Source organism: Saimiri boliviensis, chromosome 2, assembly GCF_048565385.1.
Source record: "Saimiri boliviensis isolate mSaiBol1 chromosome 2, mSaiBol1.pri, whole genome shotgun sequence".
Lineage (NCBI taxonomy): Eukaryota > Metazoa > Chordata > Mammalia > Primates > Cebidae > Saimiri > Saimiri boliviensis.
The window spans coordinates 81777069-81799653 of NC_133450.1; positions in this window are offsets into that span (position 1 = coordinate 81777069).

Here is a 22585-nt window from a genome sequence, read left to right on the forward strand (position 1 = left end):
GATCATAGGGTCTGGAGTCACATGGTTGACCAAGGTCGATTACAAAGTCCAGTGGCCTTGTCAATGGAGGCTGGAATAAAAATAGAAAAATGTCTCAAGTTAGGCACCACAGGGGTTGATGGTTCTGCCATTTTTTTTTTTTTTTTTCTGAGATGGAGTCCCACTCTGTCGCCCAGGCTGGAGTGCAATGGTGTTCTCTCAGTTCACCACAACCTCTGCCTCCCGGGTTCAAGTGATTCTCCTGCCTTGGCCTCCCAAGTAACTAGGATTACAGGTGTGCACCACCACACCTGGCTAATTTTGTATTTTTAAGTAGAGAAGGGGTTTCACCATGTTGGTCAGGCTGGTCTCGAAGCCCTGACCTCATAATCCACCAGCCTCAGCCTCCCAAAGTGCTGGGATTACAGGCATGAGCCACTGCACCCCGTAGTTCTTCAATTTTTCATGGTCTTCAGGTTTTCTAATTCTGGAAGGCCTTCCAGAGGTGTACGTACAGGCATGGCACCGTCAGCCAGCCTAAAAGACCTTACATTCCTGTCTTTTTATGTTAGTAATTTAAAGGAAAAAGAAATGAAGAGTGGAGGGCAGTGCAATATTAGAAAGGCTGGCACAGAGGGGTAATGGGGTGATGTTTCTCAGGGCGTCTCCAATCGGTATTGGGGGCGGCACAGAAACCTAAAAATGGGAAAGAATTTAGACTGTTGGGAGATCTCGGGGCAAAGGGTGATATCGTAGGATTGCTGGTTGTTAGAAGGAGGATTTGTCGGCCGGGCGCGGTGGCTCAAGCCTGTAATCCCAGCACTTTGGGAGGCCGAGGCGGGTGGATCACGAGGTCGAGAGATCGAGACCATCCTGGTCAACATGGTGAAACCCCGTCTCTACTAAAAGTGCAAAAAATTAGCTGGGCATGGTGGCACGTGCCTGTAATCCCAGCTACTCAGGAGGCTGAGGCAAGAGAATTGCCTGAGCCCAGGAGGCGGAGGTTGCGGTGAGCCGAGATCGCGCCATTGCACTCCAGCCTGGGTAACAAGGGCGAAACTCTGTCTCAAAAAAAAAAAAAAAAAAAAAAAAAAAAAGAAGGAGGATTTGTCATATTGACTGATTGGTTATCGCTTGCATACGATTTTGTAGGAATTGAGAGATTAGTCAGAAAACACAGAGTCCAAACAAGAGAAAGAGAAAGATAGGTATCAGAGGACTAAGGATTAGGAGAAGCCATGACTCCCAGTTAGAGAGTGTCCAGCCAGTCCAGCCGGGTCCAGAATAACCATTTGCCTGATTAGTCAGCTTTAGGGCTCTGTCTTTTAATTTATCAATGGCATCATATACGAGGCTGGATTGGTTTACACAAAATCAACATTCTTCATTTAGTAATAGCCAAAGACCTCCTTTTTTGGCAGTCAATAAATCAAGACTTCTGAGGTTTTGGAGGACAACACAGCTAGGGAATTTACTTGAGCTTGAAGAAGGGATAGTGATTGAATTAATTCTGTAATGCTAGCAGAGAAATCATTAGAGAGGCTACAGAAGGTGACAATTGAAGTGATAAGGCCTGCTATGCCTGTGAGGAGTGTAGTAGTAATTCCTAATCCTACAAGTAAGGGAATCAATGGAATGACCTGTTTGTGTCATGTCAGGATCTCAAGGGGAATAGGGAGGCTTTGTTTCTGTTTGCAAACTGAATTTTGGAATTAAAGAAAACTAGAGTACAAGTGCCTGTCCAGTTGGTAGGAAGGCAGATGTAAGAAGAACCACAGAGGGAAAAAAGTTCTTGGCTTAGACAGAACTGGAAGAGTAAACTGAAAATATGACAAAGTGTTCTGGTGGGGCTGAGGTGTTGAATACAGTCATGGGGTTCAGGGTTTGTGTTAGGTATTAAGTGAGAGCCTGGGTTGAAGTCATGACCCAGAGCAATGGTTACTGTGGGGATTTCAATGAACAGTGAATAGAGTTGGAGGAGGCGAGGGGTGGAAATTATCTATGTAAGGTGTGAAGAGGAAACAACTTTGGAGGTTGTGAGAGCTATAGAGGGTAAGTGGGGCATAGCCTCTGATTTTGAGGGATTCTAAGAGCATCAGAGCAGCAGCTGCTGCTAGCATAGGCATGAGGACCAGCCCAGGACTGCGAGGTTAAATTGTTTGGATAAAAAGGCTACAGGCTGTGGGCCTGGCTCCTGTGTAAGAATTCTGATGGCACAGCCTTTTATTTCTGCTGTGTAGACAGAAGAGTTGAGAGGAATTGGGGAGCACGAAAGTAGGAACAGTCTCTGAGGCCTTTTTTAGAGAATGGCAGGAAGAATGGGGGAAGGATTTTTGGTCTATGGAGGCAGATAGGTTTCCTTTTGTAGGTCTTGGACTACCCTGTAGGATTTGTCTGGTTTTTGGACAGGTAGCATAGGGGAAGATATTTGGGCTTTGGAAGGAGATATGCAATACCCCTTTGATTATAGATGCTGAAGAAGCAAGAGGGTGAATTAAAACACCGTGTTGTAATAGACAGGTGATAACAGGCTTTAGGCCTTTTAAAGTCTGTTGTGGGATGGGGTACTGGCACTGGGCAGGGTAAGGGTGGTTAGGTTTTAAGGGGATGAAGACTTGTAGAAGGGATGGGGAGGTGGTGTCCAGCACCCTAAGGTTAAGGTAGGGGGACATAAGGGGAGCTATTGAGGGAGGTACGGGTTCGGGGCGGAGGGGAGGGAGGTAATGAGGTGTGGCTATAGCCCAGGAATAGTTAAGGAGGCAGACAATTTTGCTAGGATATCTTGGCCCAACAGGGGAATTGGATAAGTGGGAATGATTAGGAAAGAATGTAGAAAGGAGTGCTGGCCTAAATGACACCAGATTTGGGGAGTTTTGAGAGGCCTGGAGGCCTTGCCATCAATTCCCACAAGAGTTATGAAGTCCAAGGAGACAGGTCCTTGAAAAGAAGGTGGACTGGGGTGAATGGCCCCTGGTTGATTAAGACTTACCCTCCACCTTAAGAGTTACTCCAGCCTCGGTATCCGTGATGGTTCAGGAGGCCTCCGAGATGTTTGGGCAGTGTCAGTCTTCAGCCACGAAGCCAAGGAGCAGTCATGTGAGTCAGACAGTCTAATTTCCAGTGGGGCTAGCACAGACGGGTTAGGGGTTAGGAGGAATCCCAGGCTGTGGGAATTCCTTGGCCCAGTGGCCAGGTTTCTGACACTTGAAGCAAGGTCTAGGAGGGGTGTCTGAACGCTGCAGTCTGAGTGCTTTGAAGGTTTTGTGAGCCAGGGGTGTGGCTGGGGTTTGCCTTACGGCAAAGGCAAGTATTTGTGGTTCTGAGATGTGCTGCAGCTGAGCCGCTTTTTTCCCTATTATTGAATACCTTGAAGGCGAGGTTGATTAATTCCTGTTGTGGGGTTTGAGGGCCAGATTTTAATTTCTGTAGCTTTTTTAATGTCAGGGGCTGATTGGGTGATAAAATGCATATTAAGCATTCTTCGGGGGTGAGAGTAGAAGTAAGGATGACATTTAAGTCCTCACTCCAAGTGAGATTATAGGACTGGGTTAAGTATTGGAGGATCTGATAAAAAAGAAGCCTAACCATTGGCTGATTTAGGAAAGGTCAGATAAAGAGGAACCTCCATCCTAACTATACCTTTGGCTCTAGCTACCTCTTGAAGGGAGAATTTTTGGGAAGGGGCGGAGGAGTTGGCTGCAGGAAACCGGACTGGGTATAAGGTGCGGAGGTAACAGGATGGGTATAAGGAGGTGGGTTGTGGGCAGAGGAAGAGGAGGGAGGTGCTGGGTGGGGGTGGAGGGTTAGGGCCTGATTTGGCAGTGAAAAGTTACAGAAGTTACAGTTTAGGGTGGGGACAGGCAGGGAGGAGAAAGGTCAGAAGGCTTGATGGACAAGTAGGATTCTGGGTTGCCGGCAGAGGCAGGAGGGGCAGACCAAGGGAGAGAAGGAAAATTTGGAACCAGTAACACTGAGAGCAGATATTAGGGAGGGATTGGAGTGTAAAAACAAATGCCTGGTCATAGAGAATTTCAGACCATTTGCCCATTTTACAGGAAAAGTTGTCTAGATCCTCTAGGATAAAAAAAAAAAAATCAAAAGTATCATTTTCTGGCCATTTGGAGCCATTGTCCAATTTATATTGTGGCCAAGTGGTATTGCAAGGAAATAAGACGGTTAGGTTTTAGGTCAGGTGATAGCTGGAGGGGTTTGAGATTTTTCAGAACGCAGGCTAAGGAAGAGGAGGAAGGAATAGAGGGTGAGAGATTGCCCATAGTTTAAGAAGAGCAGTGGAGACCAGGAAAGTGAATGCATGACAAAGCAGCTTAGCAGGCATCCCAGACTAAACCTTGGTCTGAACCTGGGGTGAATAGGTCAAAGAGGGCATCCCCTGCATTGATCCATCACTTATGAGTGTGAGTGAGTGACCAGAGCAGATGTCTCCACAATAATCAGTCATTGAGGGAAGACTGTCTTCCCAGTTTCGTTACCTATGTAGAATTTCTTCCGTTCATGAACCACACAGAAAGTCCTATCTTTCTTGTCTCCCCTGAAAGGGAGAGGAAGACGAAACTGAAAGAAGGAGGTTGACAGGTAGCAAGAAGGGCTGAAGAAGAGAGTTGAGGCAAACTAGTTACCTGATCTGAGGATGGTGAGTGGATGCATGGGCTGGTCTGATAAGCCTAGGTCATAGGTAGGTCTCTTTACAGAGGGAGCCCAAGGAGAACAAGGTCAGGGGTTTGGTCTCCCTTAGGAGTTCCGCCTTTCTGGGTTTCAGCACAAATGTTAAAATGTAAACTCTGAATGAAGAGACCCCCTCAAACAGGCTTTGTGTGAGCAACAAGGCTATTTATTCCCCTGAGTGCGGGCAGGCTGAGTCCAAAAAGAGAGTCAGCAGAGGGCAGTGGGATAGGAGCTGGTTTTAAAGGTTTGGGGTAAGCAGTGAAAAGTTATGGAAGTTACAGTTTAGGGTGGTTTTTTGCAAGCTGGGAGGTGGTCATAGGTTTTCAAGCTGTGAGAAGGTTGTAGGGTCTGGAGTCACAACTTTGACCAAGGTCGGTTACAAAGTCCAATGGCCTGGTCATTTGAGGCTGGAATAAGAAACAATAGAAGAATGTCTCAAGTTAATTAGGTGCTGCAGGGCTTAATCATTCTTCTGCTTTTCATGATCTTCAGGTTTTCTAATTCTGGAAGGCTCTCCAGAGGTTTACCTGCCGGCCATGGCACCATCAGTCAGCCTGAAAGACCTTACAATCACCAGATCAAGAGGTCAAGCCATCCTGACCAACATGGTGAAACCCTGTCTTTACTTTAAAAAAAGAGGAATTACTGCTTATTTTTTCCTGGTAGGGAGTTCCACTGAGACTACTAACCAAACTAATATTCCTCTTGGACAAGTCACAATCAGGACCAGACATATGACTAGCATATTCAGTAAATTGACAGTCAGATGCTGATGATCAAGGTGCAACAGAAGTCAAATTTAAAGAGGAGACTGCTTCTTAGAACTCATCCCGGGCCAGGCTCAGTGACTCATGCCTGTAATCCCAGCACTTTGGGAGGCTGAGGTGGGCAAATCATAAAGTCAAGAGATCGAGACCATCCTGGCCAACATGATGATCCTCATCTCTATTAAAAATACAAAAATTGCCCAGCTTGGTGGCACATGCCTGTAGTCCCAGCTACTTGGGAGGTTGAGGCAGGAGAATTGCATGAACTGGGGAGGCAGGGATTGCAATGAGCTGAGATTGCGCCACTGTACTCTAGCCTGGCAACAGTGCAGGACTCTGTCTCAAAAAAAAAAAAAAAAAAAAAAAAAAAGAACTCATCCGAAAGAGAAAGGTAATTAAACACTGCCTTTCACTGTTTGGGCTTCTTGCATCTTGGTCCTGTCCTTTTACCATTGTAGTTGTGCTATTGATAAATATTGTACTAGGAACAGTTATAAAATGACCACTAACATAGAATTAGAGAGTAACACAATGAGGGGTTCACTAGGAGAAAAGGAGTTAATGTTCACAGTTCATCCTTATTTAGTTTCTTTATCTGCCTAAGTCTTGCTGTATTTCCTTGGGTTTCAGAACTTATCCAGTCTTTCTACTACCATGCCTCTCCATTGCTGAAAGTGAGAGGCATGGAGTCCCAGATTGATTCTGAAAGAGCAAGGATTCAAAAGCAACACTAATAACATTTGGGGCTAGATAATTATTTGTTGGGTGGGGGTGAGGGTAGCTGTGTTGTAACCAAGCGAGCTCAAAATTACCATTGAGACAAAGACTAGACCAAATTTCAGGGTCTTTATTGCCGGCAGCAATGGAGGACTCGCGTCTCTCTAATCTGTGGCCCTGAAAGGAGGGTGTCAAGACCTTTTATGCCCGTAAATCACCTCCTGGGTGAGGACAAGGGGCTTTGGACATTCCAAGGGCCAGTGGACTTTGGACATTCTGTAAACGACCTCTTGGGTAGGGGTGAGGGTGAGGGGCCTTTGACATTCCCATTGTTACTTAAGTGGTTCACGGAAGTCAAGATAAGCCTTAGTTTACACATTGTCTGAGTAGGGAGGAAATTACACACCTTACTACAAGTCTTAGTTTTTCTTTCTTTTTTTTTTTTTTTTTTTGAGACGGAGTTTTGCTCTTGTTACCCAGGCTGGCGTGCAATGGCGCGATCTCGGCTCACCGCAACCTCCGCCTCCTGGGTTCAGGCAATTCTCCTGCCTCAGCCTCCTGAGTAGCTGGGATTACAGGCACACGCCACCATGCTCAGCTGATTTTTTGTATTTTTAGTAGAGACGGGGTTTCACCATGTCGACCAGGATGGTCTCGAACTCTCGACCTCTTGATCCACCCGCCTCGGCCTCCCAAAGTGCTGGGATTACAGGCTTGAGCCACCGCGCCCGGCTTAGTTTTTCTTAAAATGGTGCAGAGGCCAAAATGGTGTTGGTTTGGACTGCTTGCATGTCACATTAGGGTTACAGAGAGCAGTTTCAATGGAAAGCTGAGGTATGGTGGAGGTATACAGTTTATGGGGCAATTACCATATCACAACTGTTTTGTGAATTGTAGGATGTTTAGCAACATTGCTAGCCTATACCCACTAGATGTCAATAGTATCCAGACATTGTCAAATGTCCCCTAAAGGGGAAAAGGATCTCCAAGTTAAGAACCACTGTAGCCCAATGCAGTGGCAAATGCCATAGTCCCAGTTACTCTGGAGGCTGAGGTTGGAGGATTGCTTAAGTCCAGGACTTTGAGTCCGGCATGGGCAACATAGTGAGACCTCTGTCTCTTAAAAAAAGAAAAAGAAGCTGGGCGCGGTGGCCCAAGCCTGTAATCCCAGCACTTTGGGAGGCCGAGGCGGGTGGATCACGAGGTCAAGAGATCGAGACCATCCTGGTCAACATGGTGAAACCCCGTCTCTACTAAAAAAAAAATACAAAAAAATTAGCTGGGCATGGTGGCACGTGCCTGTAATCCCAGCTACTCAGGAGGCTGAGGCAGGAGAATTGCCTGAACCCAGGAGGCAGAGGTTGCGGTGAGCCGAGATCACGCCATTGCACTCCAGCCTGGGTAACAAGAGCGAAACTCCGTCTCAAAAAAAAAAAAAAGAAAAAGAACCACTGTAATGATGATATGAAAAAGTTTCTTTTCATTCAGCTGAGGGAGAAGATTTATTTAAAATAGTATTCTCTAAGGAAACTAAGGGAGGAAAAACAAAACACTAAAGCATAGCACTTACCGTTAGTGATGATGATTACACAATATTGTGAATGTACATAATACAACTGAATTATATACCTAAAATGTTAAAATGATAAACTTCAGCCGGGCGCGGTGGCTCAAGCCTGTAATCCCAGCACTTTGGGAGGCCGAGGCGGGTGGATCACGAGGTCAAGAGATCGAGACCATCCTGGTCAACATGGTGAAACCCCGTCTCTACTAAAGGTGCAAAAAATTAGCTGGGCATGGTGGCGCGTGCCTGTAATCCCAGCTACTCCGGAGGCTGAGGCAGGAGAATTGCCTGAACCCAGGAGGCGGAGGTTGCGGTGAGCCGAGATCGCGCCATTGCACTCCAGCCTGGGTAACAAGAGCGAAACTCCGTCTCAAAAAAAAAAAAAAAAAAAAAAAAATGATAAACTTCATGTTATTTTACTACAATTTTTCAAAAAGCATAGTGGCCAATCATGGTGGCTCACACCTGTAATCCCAACACTTTGGGAGGCCAAAGCAGAAGGATCCCTTGAGGCCAAGAGTTCAAAACTAGCCTGGGCAACATATTCAGACCCTATCTCTAAAAATAAAAAAAATTAAAAAAAAAAAAAACCACACACATTAACTGGGCATGGTGGTGCACACCTATAGTTCTAGATACTTCAGAGGTTGAGATGGGAGGATCGCTTGAGCCCAGAAGGTTGTGGCTGCAGTGAGATGTGATGGCACCCATTGCACTCTAGCCTGGGTGACAGAGCAAGACCTTGCCTCAAAACACACAAGTGAACAACAACAAAAACCATAGCATTGCTCTTGTCCACACATTTTTGATTCTAATTTAACCAAACTTTAATGACAGATTAGCATGGCTAGCAGTTTTTCATGTACTTAAGTGTGAGGTTCTTTGCCTTGCCTCATCATTGTCTAGGGGTCTCTACCTGAGATACCCTTTCTTAAGACATAATTTTTTTTTTTTTTTGAGACAGACTTTCACTCTTATTGCCTAGGTTGGAGTGCAATGGCACGATCTCAGCTCACTGCGTCTTCTGCCTCCTAAGTTCAAGTGATTCTCCTGCCTCAGACTCCTGACTAGTTGGGATTACAGGCATGTGCCACCATGCCCGGCTAATTTTGTATTTTTAGTAGAGACAGGGTTTCACCATGTTGGTCAGGCTGATCTCGAACTCCTAACCTCAGGTGATCTGCCCGCCTCAGCTTCCCAAAGTGCTGGGACTACAGGCATGAGCCACTGCGTCCAACCCAATATTTTAACTTCCATCTTGTTGTAGGCATGTGAGGCAAATCTCCTAGCCAGATAGGACATTAGGCTGCTTAGTTCATAATTCACCATCTGAAAGGACCATTATAGTAGAAGGGGTCTTAGAGATCATCTTGTTTTACACATAAAAAACATTGTGGTCAAAACAAGTTGAGCAACATGCCCAGGTCTATGGAGTTCCTTGAAGGACATGCCAGCACCAACATCTAGATATCCTGCTTAGAGTTCAGTGTTCAGCTCCCAAACCACATGAATAACTGTACACTGATATATATTTTTATCAGAGACTGCCAGTACCTTTTGTAAATTACAGCAATTCTTTTTTTTTTTTTTTTTTTTTTGAGACGGAGTTTCGCCCTTGTTACCCAGGCTGGAGTGCAATGGCGCGATCTCGGCTAACCGCAACCTCCGCCTCCTGGGCTCAGGCAATTCTCCTGTCTCGGCCTCCTGAGTAGCTGGGATTACAGGCACGCGCCACCATGCCCAGCTAATTTTTTGTATTTTTAGTAGAGACGGGGTTTCACTATGTTGACCAGGATGGTCTCGATCTCTTGACCTCGTGATCCACCCGCCTCGGCCTCCCAAAGTGCTGGGATTACAGGCTTGAGCCACCGCGCCCGGCAGCAATTCTTATAAAAGAGAAAAATGGCTAACGGGAAGAAAAGGAATGCAGATTAATGTGAGTAAAATTATCTAAACCAGTAATTGAGAAGTGATTGAGGAACAGCAACACCTGTTCTTAGGGTATAAGATACACTAGTTCTACACAATAGAATAGACATACATTTACATTATTTTAAAACTTATTTGAAAACTGGCTCTCAAATAACTGTTTCAGCCATGGCAATTTAAGTTCTATTCTCCAAACTTCCACAGCAATGTTTTCTGTCTCTTCATAAGGTATTCTCACCTGGATGTGCCTTTTCCTGCTTCTATATCTGCAGACATTCTCTCCTTATTCAAAACTCAGATCGAAAGGGCAACCTTCCCTGAACTTCAATCCCCCTGGTACCTTCAAGAAGGAATTAAGTATTTCTTTTTCTGTGTTTCCATAGCAACTTACACTTATAGACATTTCCTCTACCATGGATTTTCACATTGCAAATTAAAAACAATCAGCTATGTAGGGAACATGAATCACAGGACCTAGACTGGCTACAGGTTCTATAGCATCCACTGTAATAGAAAACTGCTGCTGATTGTTGGAGTAGGAACATAAGGTTCAATGAGAGGCTGGCAGCTCATTTGGCCTCCTGCTCGTGCTTGGTGTTTGCAAACTGAGCTGGGATTTGTTTTGCATTGTATTTCACTTTTGTGTGATCTCTATTATTAATATGGATAATAATAGTGATGATCATGTAAGTGCTGGGTTAACACAGTACTTTGCAGAGCTAGAAAATAAAGGCACAAGTCATGACTTGGGCACAAGTCAAGGGTGATAAATTCTTTGAAAAAGCATGCATTAGCTGGGCGCGGTGGCTCATGTCTCTAATCCCAGCACTTTGGGGGGCCAAGTCAGGCAGATCATGGGGTCAGGAGATTGAGGCCATCCTGGCTAACACGGTGAAACACCATCTCTAGTAAATACACATACACAAAATTAGCTGGACATAGTGGCATGCGCCTGTAGTCCAAGCTACTTGAAAGGCTGAGGCAGAATTGCTTGAACCCGGGAGGCAGAGATTGCAGTGAGCCAAGATGGCACCCTGCACTCCAGCCTGGGTGACAGAGTGAGACTCCGTCTCACAAACAAGCAAAGAAAGACATGCATTATCATTAGAGCTGTTGTGTGTGTGTGTGTGTGTGTGTGTGTGTGTGTGTAACGGAGTCTCACTCTGTCACCCAGGCTAGAGTGCAGTGGCACAATCTCGTCTCACTGCAACATGCAACATCCGCCTCCTGGGTTCAAGTAATTCTCCTGCCTCACCCTCCTGAGTAGCTGGGATTACAGGTGTGTGCCACCACGCCCAACTAATTTTTGTATTTTTAGTAGAGATAGGGTTTTGCCATGTTAGCCAGACTGGTCTTGAACTCCTGGCCTCAAGTGATCCACCACCTCAGCATCCCAAAATACTGGGATTGCAGGCGTGAGCCATCATGCCCGGCCTGGATTTCATATTATTAAAGTCAGTGTTAATAAAGTTTTTAAAATTATCTTTTTGGAATGTAAGCTCTTGGAAAACTTAAAGGCCAGATATGATAACAGTGGTGGAAAAGCTTCAGAGTGTGAAGTTAAAGGGCCATGAGAAGGGTTCAGGCTTGTTTTTGTGCATTTTGATCAACTAATCTGTTATTATTATTATTATTATTATTATTTGAAACAAAGTCTTGCTCTGTTGCCCAGGCTGGAGTGCAATGGCATGATCTCAGCTCACTTCAACCTCCACCTTCTGGTGATTCTCCTGCCTCAGCCTCCTGAGTAGCTGGGTTTACAGGCACACACCACCATGGCTGACTACTTTTTGTATTTTTAGTAGAGATGGGGTTTCACCATGCTGGCCAGGCTGGTCTCAAACTCCTGACCTCAGGTGATTCACCCTCCTCAACCTCACAGAGTGCTGGGATTATAGGCATGAGCCACCGTGCCCGGCTCCAATCTGTTGTTTTTAAGCCACAATAACAAACATCTTTATTGCTCCTGTTACTGAAAAAAAGAACTTTATTATTATTTTTTCTTATATCTCAATTCTTCCCATTGAGGCCATCAACTTTTAAATACAATTTTTAGATTATATATATATATATATATATATATATATATATATATATTTTTTTTTTTTTTTTTGAGACGGAGTTTCGCTCTTATTGCCCAGGCTGGAGTGCAATGGCGCGTTCTCGGCTCACCACAACCTCCGCCTCCTGGGTTCAAGCAATTCTCCCGTCTCAGCCTCCCAAGTAGCCGGTATTACAGGCATGTGCGACCATGTCCTGCTTATTTTTTGCATTTTTAGTAGAGACGGGGTTTCACTATGTTGGTCAAGATGGTCTCGATCTCTTGACCTCGTGATCCACCCTCCTCAGCCTCCCAAAGTGCTGGGATTACAGGCATGAACCACTGCGTCCGGCCATATGTATATATATATATATATATATATATTTTTTTTTTTTTTCCGAGACCAAGTCTCACTCTGTCGCCAAGGCTACAGTGCAGTGGCGCCATCTCGGTTCACTGCAACCTCTGCCACCCAGGTTCAAGCGATTCTTCTGCCTCAGCCTCCCAGATAGCTAGGATTACAGGTGTGTGCCACCGCACCTGGCTAATTTTTGTAGTTTTAGTAGAGGCAGGATTTCACCATCTTGGCCAGCCTGGTGTTGAACTCCTAACCTCGTGATCCACCTGCCTCAGCCTCCCAAAGCGTTGGGATTACAGGAGTGAGCAATCTCACCTGGTCGATAAGGTGATGTTTTAAACCTAAGTAGTGCAAATAACATAACAATGCCATTATTTGCTGCTTATTGAATTCTACCTTGTAATACTTTATTGTAAGCTTATTGGAGACAGGAACCATGCCATTCATCTTTGTATTTCATTTCTCCCTTGGCTTCAGGAAAAGAGTACCACCCCTAACACATAGGCACTGAATACTTTTTTTCCCTCAGTGAAATTGAATGGGAATTTTAAAATTATGATCTTTTAAACCTTTTTTTGTTGTGAAATATAATTCTCAATTAGAAAGGCAGGAAAGAGCACAATACAAAAATGTTTAGCTCAACGAATTATCCACAAACATCCATGTAGCTACTACTCAGCTCAATAAAAAGAACATTACCATCAACCCTCTCTCAATTACTATCCCCTCTGTTCTCCCAAATGTAACTGTTATCTTGACTTTTGTAAACACATACTTTTAAACACTGTAGGTTAGTCTTGCCTGGTTTTTAGAACTTTTTACAAAAGGCGTAACACTGAACAAGAGGAGAAAGCCTTGAAATAGAGCTGAAAATGTCTAAGGTGGATATTTTTTAGATGTCCATCTCCCCATCTTCTCTCCCTCCTGGCCTTTCCCAGAAAAAGGAAACCCTAATCCTTAGTTCTGGAAACCTGCTCATCTCTAAACCTCTAATGAAGCAGTTACCTTAGAGCAGCTGCCTGCTGGAGCATCCTGCCAGCACGCTTTGGTCCTAGGGGCTACCCTGCTGCCACTAACTCCAGATGACAGGGATCCGTCAGGAAACTCTGTCCGAGGACACTAACTGTACATGTATTCTTTTGTATCTAAGATTCAGCCATAATGAATCCATAATGTTGTAAAAAGATTTGTACCTAAAAGTCATCCATAATCATCCATAATGTTGCATATAGATTTAGCCTGCTCATTTCCATTGCTGAATAACATTCCATTGTATGAATAAATCACACTCCATATTTACTCATTCTTCTGTCAATGCCATATTTGGGTTATTTTCAGTTTGGAACTATTACAAATAACACCTCCATGAACATTTGTATATATGTCTCTTGATATATATGTGTACACTTTTGTACTGGGTCCATGAGGGTGGAATTGCTGGATCACTGAGTATGCACCTTCAACCTCAGTAGAGAAAGTCAAACTGTGGTTGCATCACTCCTGCCAGCAGTGTATGAGAGTTCCCAATGCCTCACACCCTTGCCAACAGTTATTATTGTCAGTTTGTTTAATTTTAGCTTTTCTGGGGGATATATGCTATTATCCAGTTGTGTGTTTCGTTTGTGTGTTTTATTTTATTTCATTTTGTTTTTTGGAGACAGAGTCTTGCTCTGTCACCCAGGCTGGTGTGCAGTAGCTCACTTCAGATTCAAACTCCTGAGTACAATTGAGGCTAATTCCCACATTAGCCTCCCAAGTAACTGGCATTACAGGAACATGCCACCATATCTTGATTTTTTTTTTTTTTTTTTTTTTTGTAGAGACAGAGTCTATGTTGCCCAAGCTGGCCTTTTCTTCTTTTAATTTTTATTTATTTATTTATTTATTTTTAGACGTAGGTTTTCGACATGTTGTCCAATTTGGTCTTGCACTCCTGGGCTCAAACGACCCTTCAGCTTCGGACTCCCACGGTGCTGGGATTAAAGGTATGAGCCACCATTCTTAGGCCCAATTGTGGTTTTAATTTTCGATTTCCTGATTACTAATGAGACTAATTTTCATATGTTTATTGGCTATTTGATATTCTCTTTTGTGAAATGCCTGTTCAGGTCTCTGGCCTATTTTCCAACTGAGTTGTTTATCTTTTGTTATTGATTTCCAGTAGTTCTTTATACAGTATACTCTGGATATAAGCCCTTTCTCAGTTGTATATGCTATAAATTTCCTCTCCTTTTTGTTGCTTATCTTTTCATTATATAGTCTTTTGAAGAAGAAAAATTCTTGATTATAACAGAGTCAAATTCATCAACTTTTAAAATATGTTTCCTGTTTTAGAACACTTTCTCTACACCAAGTTTATAAAGGTATTTTGTATTATCCTCTAGAAGGCTCCTAGGAGGAGATTTATTAGTGGAAAGAAATTTGGGGTGCAGTTGAGGATGAATATTTGTTGGAAGTCTCATGAGTTGGAGAATAAAAAGAATCATGCTATTGCTAGGATAAAACCAATTATCACCGATACGGTTATATAAGATTGCTTGGAGGGCCACTGTATTAGCATCTGCTCGGCTGTACCATTAGCTGATTAATAGGAAAGCTATAATGCCTATTCCTTCTCAACCAATAAAAAGTTGAAAGAGGCCGCTGGCGGTGATTAGGATTAATATTGTGATGAGAAAAATGAGTAAACATTTGAGGAATTGATTGATATTAGGATCTAGATTTATATATTGTATTGAGAATTCTATGATAGACCAAGTAACAAATAATGCTATGGGGGTAAATATCGTGGAGAAGAGGTCTAGTTTGAAACTTAATGATAGTTTAAGGGTTTGGATTGTTATTCAATGTCAATTTGAAATAATAGTTTCTTGATTTGTGAGAACAAATACTGTTATAGAGATAAGACTGGTGATGAAGGCATATATAACAGTCATTTTTACATAGTATGGATATAGGATCTTTTTAGGGGGATTAATTAGGGTAATGAAAATAGGTAAGAATAGGGAAATTAGGGTTATTAAAGTGATGGAAGAATGCTTTTTTACTTTTATTTGGAGTTGCACCAATATTTTTGCTTCCTAAGACCAATAGATTACTTGTATCCTTTAAAAGTAAAAAAGCCAGGGCCAGGCGTGGTGGCTCACACCTGTAATTCCAGCACTTTGGGAGACTGAGGTAGGCAGATCACAAAGTCAAGAGATCAAGACCATCCTGGCCAACATAGTGAAACCCCATCTCTACTAAAAAACACAAAAGTTATCTGGATATGGTGGCAGGCACATGTAGTTCTAGCTACTCGGGAGGCTGAGGCAGGAGAATTGCTCGAACCCGGGAGGTGAAGGTTGCAGTGAGCCAAGATTGTGCCATTGCACTCCAGCCTGGTGCCTGGTGACAGAGTGAGACTGTCTCAAAAAAAGAAAGAAAGAAAAAAGAAAGTAAGAAAACCATGTTATTAGACTTGAGGGCATGAGTTAGCAGTTCTTGCATACTTTCTTGGTAGATAAGAAGTTGTAGGCTTCTATTGTTAGATTCACAATCTAATGTTTTAGTTAAACTATAGCTACAGGACGTTAATCTTGTGATTGTTTTGGGGTTTAGAGTAAGGAGTAGGATTGGTGCAAGATGTATAAATACTAAAATATTTTCTCATGTGAAGGAAGGTTTAATACTGCTAATGCTGTACATTAATGCTCTCTGTTGTGTTGCAGTAAATATGTATAGTGAATAAAGGGCTGTAATTAGTCTGTTAAGTACTATAATAGTGAAGTTTGACCTGGAGAAGGAGGGTATGATTGTAAAGAGTTCTCCAATTAAATTAGTGGTTGGGGGTAGGACAAGATTAGTAAGATTTGCTAAAAGTCATCAGAGGGCTATTTTTTTTTTTTTTTGAGACGGAGTCTCGCTCTTGTTACCCAGGCTGGAGTACAATGGCGCAATCTCAGCTCACTGCAACCTCTGCCTCCTGGGTTCAGGCAATTCTCCTGCCTCAGCCTCCTGAGTAGCTGGGATTACAGGCACATGCCACCGCGCCCAGGTAATTTTTTGTATTTTCAGTAGAGGCGGGGTTTCACCATGTTGACCAGGATGGTCTGGATCTCTTGACCTCGTGATCCACCCGCCTCGGCCTCCCAAAGTGCTGGGGTTACAGGCTTGAGCCACTGCATCCAGCCACAGAGGGCTATTAATGGAAATGTTTGGAGGCCTCGGGTCAATAGTATGTTTCAGCTATGGATTTGTTCATTATTTGAGTTTGTTAGGCAGAACATTAAAGATGAGGTGCGTCTGTGGGTGATTATGAGAGTAGTAGTGCCTGTAAAACTTCAAGGGGTTTGAATGAGGATTGCTAGAATAACAAGTGCTATATGGCTTACGGAAGAATAGGCGATGAGTAATTTTAGGTCAGTTTGTCGTAAACAGATAGAGCTTGTCATAATTATACCTCATAAGGATAAGATGAGGAAAGGATAGCTTATGGTTTCTGTTAGGGAGCTAAGGACATAGGTAATTCTTATTATGCCATAGCTGCCTCATTTTAGCAGTACTGCAGCAAGTACTATTGAGCTGGCGATAGGGGCTTATACATGGGCTTTAGGGAGTCATAGGTGGAGTCCTTATAGAGGCATTTTGACTCTAAAGGCCATTATATATGCTAGTCATGTAACATTATTGGTTCAGGAGAATGATATTTCTTGAGCAATAACTGTTGCTGTTACTATATTTAGTGACCATAAGGTGTTTTGGGTGTAAAGAAGTATGACGAGTAGGGGAAGGGATCCTACTAGTGTATAAAATAAGAAATATGAGACTGCATTGAGGCCTTCTGATTGATATCCTCAGCGGGTAATAATAATTAGAGTGAGAATTAATGTGGCTTCGAATAGGATATAAAATATGATTCGCTCTGTGGTCGTGAATGCTGTAATGAAGTTTGTAGGATAATTGGTATGGAAATGTAAAGGTTTTTTTTGTGGGAGAGGAATGTTGAATAGGTAGTGTTGAGTAGTTAAAATTATGGGATGTAGAAGTTAGGCTGTTAAGATTAGAAGCAGAGATGTTAATGGATCTGAAAAGAAAGTGAGAAGGTACATAGGTTGTTGTTGGGGTAGTGAAAGAATAATAGGATAAAGAGACTGATAAATAAGCTATGAGTGACTACGTTAATTCATATTATATAATTTTTTGAAAGTCATTGTTGGAAGCAGTATAATTGTTGGGAAAATAACTTTTAACATTGGGGTAGACTTAAGTTTTTTAAGTAATCTAGGCCGTGTATGTTAGAAGTTGAAATTAGTAGGGCTAGGCCTACTGCAGCTTCACAGGCAGCGAATACTGGAAAGACAAGAGATATTATAGATATTAAGATAAAATGTATATTTAAGGTTATGAGTATAATTATAATGAACAACGATAATATTTTGCCTTCCAAACATAAGTAGAGATTATATTAGGTGGGATCAATAAATTAATGTTCCTGGTAGAGATATAGAATTTGCTAGTATATTATTAATATAAATAAAAGGCGTTTGGTAGATATAATTCATCATAATCTAATGAGTCGACATCATTTGTTTTGATTTAAACTATATACTAATTTGGCCCAGTCTAATCCTTTTTGAGTTCATTCATAAACTAGGCCTAGAATTAAACTAATTACTAGCATAAGAGTTATGCTAATTGTTAACATTAGATTGCTTGTTTGGGTTGTTCATGGTAGGGGTAGTAGTAGGGCAATTTCTAGGTTGAATAGAAGGAATGTAGTAGCAATTAAAAAGAATTTTATAGAGAAAGGTAGGCGAGCAGAGGCTATGGGATCAAACCCACATTCATAGGGGTTATGATTTTCTCTGTAAACGTTTAATTGTGGGAGTCAGAATGTGATCATAATCAGTAATAGGGCTAAGAGAGTGTCAGTTGCTAGTTATTGTTAGGTCAATTACTCTCTTTCGGGTTTGAATCGAAGCTTATTGATTGGAAGTCAATTGTACTTTTTATCTAGGACAGTAGGATCCTCATCAGTAAATGGAAATATACAGGAACAATCACACTATGTCTATGAAGTGTCAGTATCATGAAGTAGCTTCGAAGCCAAAGTGGTGATTGGTTGTAAGGTGAAATATTAGTTTGCGAAGAAGACATGTAGTGAGAAATGTAGATCCAATAATAGCATGGAAGCCGTGAAATCCTGTAGTGACAAAGAATGTGGAGCCATAAATTCCATCAGAAATAGTAAAGGAACTTTCAATATATTCTGAGATTTGTAGGAGAATGAAATAAGCACCTAGAATAATGGTCATAGTTAATGCTTGTATTATTTCTTTTCGGTTAGCTTCCATTAGGCTGTGATGTGCTCAGGTAATTAAGCTCAGGTATTTTTTCCTTTCAAATTTAGATCTACAATCTACATTGGATTGTCCTTTGTGTATGATGTGAGTTAAAGGTTGTTTCTTTTTTTCTTGCCAAGATTCTTTTTCAAATATCCTAGCATCATTTATTGAAAAGACTGTTCTTTCTCTGCTGCTCTGCAGTATCACCTTTGTTAAGAATCAAATGTTAAACAACACATGAGCAATATAAGCAATACTTTCCATTCCATTCTATTTGTCTTTCCTTGTACCAGCATCACACTGTCTTAATAGCTACAGCTTTATGCCATGTCTTTATATCCAAGAGAACAAGCTCTCCTTTCCAGTTCTTCTTCAGTTGGGTCTTGGCTATTTGTTATTTTCCATTTCTGTATAATTTTTAGAATGAACATGTCAAGTGGGATTTTCATTTTTCTCTCCTAGTGCTGACTTTCAACAGCTCAATTTCTATAATTATTTAGAACTTTAATGACAATAGGACTTTGAAAGGACATGATATGGTGGGAAAAAAGTGGGCCATGCTATCAGACTTGAGTTTGAATTTATTCTTACCATTCTCTATTAGTGTAGGACATGAGACTGGTACAGGTTTGTTTTATCTATTTTGATCAACTATTTATAATTATCCACAATAACAGAAACATCTTTATTGCTGAAATTACTGAAGAAAAATAACTTTCTTATTGCAAATATGAGACTATCTTCTTCCCATTGAGACAATCACTTTTATAAGCACAAGTTAATTAGCTTTCCTAAATTCAGGCTTATCACTTGTAAAATGGGGATAAAAATAACTACTTTCTGAGGAATGAACCTTTGTAAATGTGCTTAGCACAAAAAAGGAACTTGATAATGGTGGTCCTTACATCTGTTCTTTCTTGGCTTGTCTAGCATGTTTTCTTACACCCTTCTTGGTTGATTAGGAGCATGGCAGGTCTGAGATGCTAGAAGTTTTTGCGTAATAAAAGCCTAACTTTCAGAAATTCTTTTTTTTTTTTTTTAATTTTTTTTTTTCTTTTTTTTGAGATGGGGTTTCATGATGTTGGTCAGACTGGTCTTGAACTCCTGACCTCAGGTAATCTACCCGCCTCGGCTTCCCAAAGTGCTGGGATTATAGGCGTGAGCCACCTTGCCGAGCCACTTTCAGAAATTCATATTCTCTAAACTGGAAGAGATTAGGGGTACATGTAAAAATTTTATATGTGAATATATTTTTTATAAATGTTTTATAAATTATGATGCATATTTTAAATTTCAACATTATTCTTCTCTTTCTCCTCTAATATTAGTTATAAATCATACAGAGTATAGGTCTTGTTTCCATAATGCTCAATGCAATAAAAAGTCAGGCTTGTGACTGGATTGTTAAAATTCAGCACTGCATGGGTTTGTTAGCATCACAATAAATATTTCTTAGCCCAGTTCAGAAATGTGTCAAAGCTATCAGCAGATAATGCAGCAGACAATGTATTGTCAGCTCTGAGCATCATTGCCCACTTATCATAACTGTAACTTGTGCCTCATCTTTTTTATTTTTTGTTTTTTGTTTTTTTTTGAGACGGAGTTTCGCTCTTGTTACCCAGGCTGGAGTGCAATGGCGCGATCTCGGCTCACCGCAACCTCCGCCTCCTGGGTTCAGGCAATTCTCCTGCCTCAGCCTCCTGAGTAGCTGGGATTACAGGCATGTGCCACCATGCGCAGCTAATTTTTTGTATTTTTAGTAGAGACGGGGTTTCACCATGTTGACCTGGATGGTCTCGATCTCTTGACCTCGTGATCCACCCGCCTCGGCCTCCCAAAGTGCTGGGATTACAGGCTTGAGCCACCGCGCCCGGCATCATCTTTTTTATTTTTTATTTTTTACAAGGCATTCATCCATTGGTACACATTTTTCTTTCTATTTTACAAGGCATTCATCTTTTTAACTTTAAACATTTGTACTCACCTAGAAACCAATTTGAAAAGTTTTTCTTATTATCTTCTTACCATCCCCCCAGTATATATATTTTTTAACTCATAAAATGCATATCATTTAAGGTAAATCATAAAGTTATAATGAATACTTATGAATCTAACATCTGTCATCCAAACCATGTGCTCATTCTATTCATGCTAACTGGCTTCTTATTTAAGCCTCTTTGAGAATTTGGCCTCTTTAATTTATATTATTGGTTTATATTCACTTAAAATATCCTCAAACAGTATAGACAGCTGCATGCAGCTTCAATATGTAATTATTTTGCAGCTCATTAATGCTATGAAATCTGTGAATATGTTTATTTAGTAAAATTGGCAAGCAGGGAGTTTTGTCTCCAATTCTATCTACACCTCTAAGTGTCTGTGTGTAACTATGACTGCATATGGCCTCTTACATTCAGAAATGAATTATTCTCTATCTGTCTCTGTATTTCTTTCTCATTCTGTCTCTCACATACACATACATATTCAAATACACACAAAGAAAAGGATATAGAAAAAGAAAACATGAAAACAGCTCCTAATCTGATCCATCTACCATCTGTACTTTCCTATCCATCACTCTGCAAATTTGGGCAAAATGCTCTCTCTTGTATTCACTTTGCTCCCTATTCCCTTATTCATGCTGGTTTGGAGACAAAGTGGTTGTGCAAAAAGGCAGTCCGCTATTTTCTGCGCCACGATTTCCCTTTTCAGTGACTCCATAGCTGCCGTCAGCTCACAGAAGATGCTCTTTTATGGATATCGGGGGAACTCTGAACACTGGTGGAAGGTGCCCCACAGGGGTAGAGTGAATAGTCTGTCAGCATATTCACTGTTCCTTCAATCCTGTCACCAGGTGGCAAAGGCAAAATGCTGTCAAATGGCTGAAAAGCTTGTCAGGGAGGAAAAGACTCAAGGGTTTATAGCATCTGAGCTTATAGAACATGCTCATTTAATTCATGAGATGTTTCATTTTTGTATTTTGCTGTTCAATTTTAGTAACACGTATGTCTTTATGATTGTAATCTTTTGCTTCCTCCATTCTTTCTGTAGATGCGTATGTATGTATATGTGTGTGAATATGTATATGTATATAATATACATCTACACAGCATAGTTCAATTTCATAGGCATTTATTAAGTAATTATTTGCCATGTATCAAGGACACAGAGATGAGTAAGATATGGATTCTGCTGGGCACAGTGGCTCCCGCCTATAATCCCAGCTACTCGGGAGACAGGTGGGAGAATCACTTGAGGCCAGGAGTTCAAGATCAGCCTGAGCAACAGAGCTTGATCCCATATCTATTTTTTAAAATGTGAATTCTGCTCTCGAACAGCTTGCAGTCTACTGGTATTTATTTTTCCACGGATGATTTTATACATAGGGATCATACTTCAGTTTTACTACCAGTATTAAAAAGTATTAAAACCTAACAGGACTTTCCAGAAGGCATAGGCCAGCCATAGGAAACACAGGAGTGCAGTGGTGTGATCTTGGCTCACTGCAATCTCTGCCTCCCAGGTTCAAGCGATTCTCCTGCCTCAGCCTCCCAAGTAGCTGGGACTACAGGCATGCGCCACCACGCTCAGCTAATTTTTGTATTTTTAGTAGAGACAGGGTTTCACCATGTTGGCCAGGATGGTCTTGATCTCTTGACCTCGTGATCCACCCGCCTCAGCATTCGAAAGTGCTGGAATACAGGTGTGTACCTCCGTGCCCAGCCCCCCAATTTTTTTTTTTTTAATTTGAGACGGGGTTTTCTCTTGTTGCTTAGGCTGGAGTGCAATCGTGCGATAATGGTGCGATCTCGGCTCACTGCAACCTCTGCCTCCCAGGTTCAAGTAATTCTCCTAATTTGTGTATCATTTACATATAATTTAAATTTGTTCTTTTTTTTTTTTTTTTTGACAGAGTCTTGCTCTGTCGCCCAGGCCGGAGTGCAATGGGGCAATCTTGGCACACTGCAACCTCTGCCTCTCGGGTTCAAGCAATTCTCCTGCCTCAGCCTCCAAGTAGTTGGGATTTCAGACGCCCACCACCAGGCCCAACTAATGTTTTGTATTTTTAGTAGAGAAGGGGTTTCATCATGTTGGCCAGGTGATCCACCCGCCTCCGCCTCCCAAAGTGCTGGGATTGCAGGTGTAAGCCACTGCTCCTGGCCTAGTTTTTTATTTTTTTAGATTTCTTTTTCCTTTTATTTTGTAAAGGTCACCTTTACA